The 5161-nt window shown below is 47.4% G+C and overlaps 1 pseudogene; it reads right to left on the minus strand.

Moving 5' to 3' along the window:
• Positions 1 to 1576: 1576 nt before the first annotated feature.
• LOC150064772 (PRAME family member 12 pseudogene) lies at positions 1577 to 3052 on the minus strand (annotated as a pseudogene).
• Positions 3053 to 5161: the final 2109 nt, after the last annotated feature.

Consider the following 5161-nt stretch of genomic DNA (forward strand, 5'->3'; position numbering starts at 1 on the left):
ATCAACTGAGGGACATCTAGGTTGGTTCCATATCTTTGCTATGGTGAATAGTGCTGCAATGAACATTGTTATGCTAGTGGATTTAGTATGCCCTAGTTTCTGGATAGTTGGGTAAATGCCAAGTAGTGGAATTGCTGGGTCATAGGGGAGCTCTATGTTTAGCCTTTTGAGGCAGTGCCATACTGCTTTCCATGGTGGTTGAACGAGTTTGCACTCCCACCAACAGTGTAGTAGTGATCCCTCCTGGCCACATCCCCTCCAGCATCTGTTGTTATTAGTTTTCCTGATCCTGGCCATTTGAACTGGAGTGAGGTGGAATCTTAGAGTTGTTTTGATTTGCATTTCTTTTATGACCAGAGATGTTGAGCATTTCTTCATGTGTCTATAGGCCATTTTTGTTTCTTCTTCAGAGAAGACTCTCTTTAAGTCTTTGGCCCATCTTTTAAGGGGATGGTTGTTACTTTGGAGATTAGTTTTGGAGTGATTTAATTTTTTGAGCTGTTGATATATTTTAGATATGAGGCATTTGTCTGCTGTATGGTTGGTGAAGATGTTCTCCCACTCTGTAGGCTTCCTAATTAATTTACTAGCTATGTCTTTTGCCATACAAAAGCTCTGCAGTTTAATGCAATCCCACTTATCCAGCCTTTCTCTGGTTTGTTGGGTTCTTGATCCTTATTAAGAAAGTTTTGACCTGTGCCAAGGAGACCTAGTGTATCTCCTATTCCTTCTTGTAAAGTTTCCAGTGTGTCAGCTTTTACCTCCAGGTCTTTGATCCATTTGGAGTTAATTCTAGTGCAGGGTAACAAAGAAGGAACCAACTTTAGTTTTCTGCATGTGCTTAACGAGTTCTGCCAGCACAACTTGTTGAAGAGGCTATCTTTCTTCCATTCTATTTTTTTGGCTCCCTTGTCAAAGATTAGGTAGCCATAGGTCTGTGGTTTAATGTCTGGGTCCTCAGTTCTATTCCATTGGTCTTTAGGCCTGTTCTTGTGCCAGTACCAAGCTGTTTTGATAATTATAGCTCTGTAATAGAGTCTAAAGTTTGGAATTGAAATTCCTCCTGCACTGTTCTTTCTGCTAAGAAGTGTTTTTGCTATACGGGGTCTTTTATTATTCCATATGAAATTTTGCATTGCCTCTTCTATTTCTTTAAAGAATGACATTGGGATATTGATGGGTATTGCGTTGAATTTTAGATAGCCCTTGGCAAGATTGTCATTTTCATGATGTTGATTCTTCCAATCCAGGATCATGTCCCCATAAATCTTACATCTGTACAAAGTCAGAGGCCGTCCCCAGCACTTGAGGCTTTGCTCACATTCATTTAGACAAACACAATCCTATTGCAGTTCTTTGGAGGGGCAATTGACTCCAGATTGCGGAGAATGTGCCCAGGACACATGTAGCCCAAAGTGCTCAGAAAATTGTAGACTTCCCTGGGTACTGTTGAACTGCCAAGCTCAGAAACAGATGCCCTTGCTCTTCCCCTGACACTGAAGGTTGGGGTATGTGGGTCCTGGAGAAGGCCTTTACAGCTTAGGTCCACAAAAAGGCTCGGAAAAGAGGCAACCACCTACACAGGCAGAGCAGAAAGGCCGGGAAGACCTTCCCATGTGAACACCCAGTCACCATTGGGCCTCAGGCTAACCATCTCGCACCAGTCCCAGCGATGGCAGAAATCAGTGCAGATCTGGAACTGCTGGCTGGTCCCTGAAGCTCTCCATGCTTGAGCCAAGCTGGCCCGGGCCTGGGCAAATCTCCCGGGATGGATGTTCCCCAGGAACCACTCTTGATCACGGAAACTCTCCAAAGGGGGAGGATAGATCCCTTGGCATAAATGGCCCAGGCTGGCAGTGTGGCTGAGCAGGGTGCGCAGGCCGGCCATGGAGATGCGGTTTCCATAGAAACTGAAGAAGCCAAGCTGGGAGCACTGGCTGAGGGCTGGCACAATGGCCGAGAGCTGGATGTCGGTGAGGCCACAGTCCTCCAAGGCCAGGCTCTCCAGGGTGCTGGCCGCTTGCTCCAACAGGGCTCGCAGGGGCTTGGGTCTGAAGTGGCCCAGGTACACACTCCTCAGACGCAGGTGCTGGAGCTGCTTGGCACAGGCCCAGCGGGGCAGAAACTTCAGGTCGGCTTCCTTTATGGAACAGGTACTCAAGGAAAGCGTCTTCAGAGCTGTCAAGCCCCCAAGGATGGCCGGTAGCTTTCCACGAAGGAAGAAGACTTCGTGCACGTGAAGCTCCTGGAGACACTGCAGCTGCCCCAGGTGTGCTGCGGCCCTGTGGGGGTGCAGTAAGGTGCGGGCTCTGGAAGTGTACACCTCAGCGCTCACCCTGGAGAAGCTGAGCACCTGGAGGTTCTTCATCTGGCTGAGGTGAGGAGCAAAGCTGTTCATGGTTTCTCCATGCCAGAAACTATTCACCATCAGTTCCTGGATGGAGTCCAGGCGCACTGGAAGCAGGGTCTCCTGGACTTCGTAGACAGAGCATGTCAGGATCTGCAACTTCTTGCACCACAGCTGGACTCGCTCTCTCCTCTTCCTGGCCCACTGGAGCAGGTAGTCCTGGAAAGCCTCCTGGGGGCCATCTTGGAAGGTGAGGTCCAGGATTATGGTCAAGGGCCGCTCTTCAGCCCTCCCTGCACAGCGACTCACCGTGGGCTGGTTGGTCAGGGAGTCTGGAGGAGAGCTTCTGACCACAGAAGGGCTGCCCTGGGCGCAGATCTTGGAGGACATGCTCTGCAGATCCAGAACTTGCAGTTTCCAGCGACATGGATGATCTCTCTTGGCAAGTAGCAGATCAAGTCCATCCAGGACAACCTTCAAGGCTTCCAGGTCTAGGGACCGTGTCAGGGATCGCAGGGGCAGGCAGGGGAAGGGCCAGGCCTGCACCATGGCCTTCATCACCTCTGTGTGGCCCCCGGCATAGACCTCCCTGAACAGCTGGGGGAACAGCAGCAGTGGCAGATCCTCCAAGGCAGACGTGGCCAGGGAATGGCTCCTCAGTAAGGCCTGCATGGCTAGACCCTCCAGTGTGGATGGCGTCCCCATGCTCCCCTTGCTGGAGAAGTCCTGGATCAGCTGTGCAGGCAGGGCTTTCTTATGTCCAGCAGTGCCAGGCTTTGACTGTGGGCTCAGGGAAATTGCTGCTCTTCTCTGTCCCTCTGGAGGTCTTTATAGCCCGACCCCACCCTTTCCAATACCTATCTTCCAATCAGAGAGCAGCTTCTTATGGGATTTCTGAGTCACACCCAGCAAACCTAGATTGGATAGGGCCCTCCAGATGAATTCCACGGGTGGATCCTAGTCAAGTCTGACAGGATTAGAGACACAGGGCTCAAAGAGCGTGGCATCCATTTCCAGTGTGTAAAGGTTTGGTACCCAAGACTTCCTCCCCTTATGTCTTAAACCCTCAAGACTTTTCCACTCATGCTTCCTCCCCTGACCTGGGCTAAGAGTCTGAAACCATCAGCCAGTAAACTTTCATAGAATCCCAGACTCTTTTATTTTATTGTAATTAATAGAAGGGTTACAGTTATATTCGCTAGATACAAGGTGCATTCCTCCACACACATTGATACCCCTTCTCATGTTTTTGTCCCCATTTCCCTCCCCTCCCACCCTTCATCTTGTTTTTCTCCCTTCCCTATCCTATTTCAAATAAACAAATAATCTTATATACAATATACCAGATTATAAGGGAAGATACTGTAACAATATGAGAATAATTCAGGGGCAACAAAAGAGATGAGAACTAACATAGTACATTAAGAACAACAATCACACATTTTATGGCTCTTGTTTCCATATCCTGGAGGTCCTTTCATTTAACCTCTTCCTAGATGGCCCTGTATATCTAGGTTTGAGCTATTATAATCCTCTGTTAGGGGAGTCCAAGGTTTGTACTAATTATTACAAATGAGGGAAACCATTGAGCCTAAGTTCCTTTGAGTCTGGCTTACTTCACTTAATATGATTATCTCCAAATCTTTCCATTTCCTAACAAATGGGGCAATGTCATTCTTTATGACAGCAGCATAGAATTCCATTGTGTATAAATACCACATATTGTTGATCCACTCATCAACTGAGGGGCATCTGGGTTGGTTCCATATCTTTGCTATAATAAATAGTGCTGCAATCAACATCATTGTGCTAGTGGATTTAGTATGTTCTTGTTTCTGGATGATTGGTTAAATGCCAAGTAGTGTAATTGCTGGGTCATAGGGGAGCTCTGTGTTTAGTGTTTTGAGGAACTGCCATACTGCTTTCCATAGTGGTTGAACGAGTTTGCACTCCCACCAACAGTGTAGTAGTGATCCCTCCTGGCTACATCCCCTCCAACATCTGTTGTAATTGGATTTCTTGATCATGGCCATTCTAAGTGGAGTGAGGTGGAATCTTAGCGTTGTTTTGATTTCCATTTCTTTTATGGCCAGAGATGTGGAGCATTTATTCAATTGTCTATAGGCCATTCTTATTTCTTCTTCAGAGAAGACTCTCTTTAAGTCTTTGGCCCATCTTTTAATGGGATGGTTGTTTCTTTGGAGATTAGTTTTAGAGTGACCACTCTACCTCTTGAGCCACAGGGCCACTCCCAGTTTTCTAGTGGTCAATTGGAGATAAGAGTCTCATGGACTTTAGTTCCTGGCTGGCTTTGAACCTCAATGTTCAGGTCTCAGCCTCCTGAGTAGCTAGGATTACAGGCGTGAGCTACCATGCCTGGCCTGAAAAAAATCCTTTATAGTTATTTTAGAGGATTCAGGGAAAGATTGTGTGTGTGTGTGTGTACTTGCATGCGTGTGTATGTGGTAGTGATAGGGTTGGAATCCAGAGCCTTCCTCATGTCAAGTAAGTGCTCTACCTCAGCCCAGTAACCTGTCATATTTAGAGGAAAGTGCCACTCTGATTTTTTTTCTTTTGTGGGGAGGTGGGGTGGGAAGAAGGGGCAGTATTGGGACTTGAACTTGGCCTTGTGTTCTTGCTTAGTTTTTTCACTCAAGATTCGCACTCTACCATTTGATCGTTAGCTCCACTTTTGGCTTTTTGCTGGTGAATTGGAGAGGAGAGTCTCACAGACTTTCCTGCCCTTGCAGTGATCCCCAGATCTCAGTCTCCTGAACAGCTGGGATTACAGGTGTGAGCCACCAACACTGGGCC

The sequence above is a fragment of the Megascapheus bottae genome, chromosome 3, assembly GCF_031878675.1.
Source record: "Megascapheus bottae isolate mThoBot1 chromosome 3, mThoBot2.hap1, whole genome shotgun sequence".
NCBI classification, from domain to species: Eukaryota; Metazoa; Chordata; class Mammalia; order Rodentia; family Geomyidae; genus Megascapheus; species Megascapheus bottae.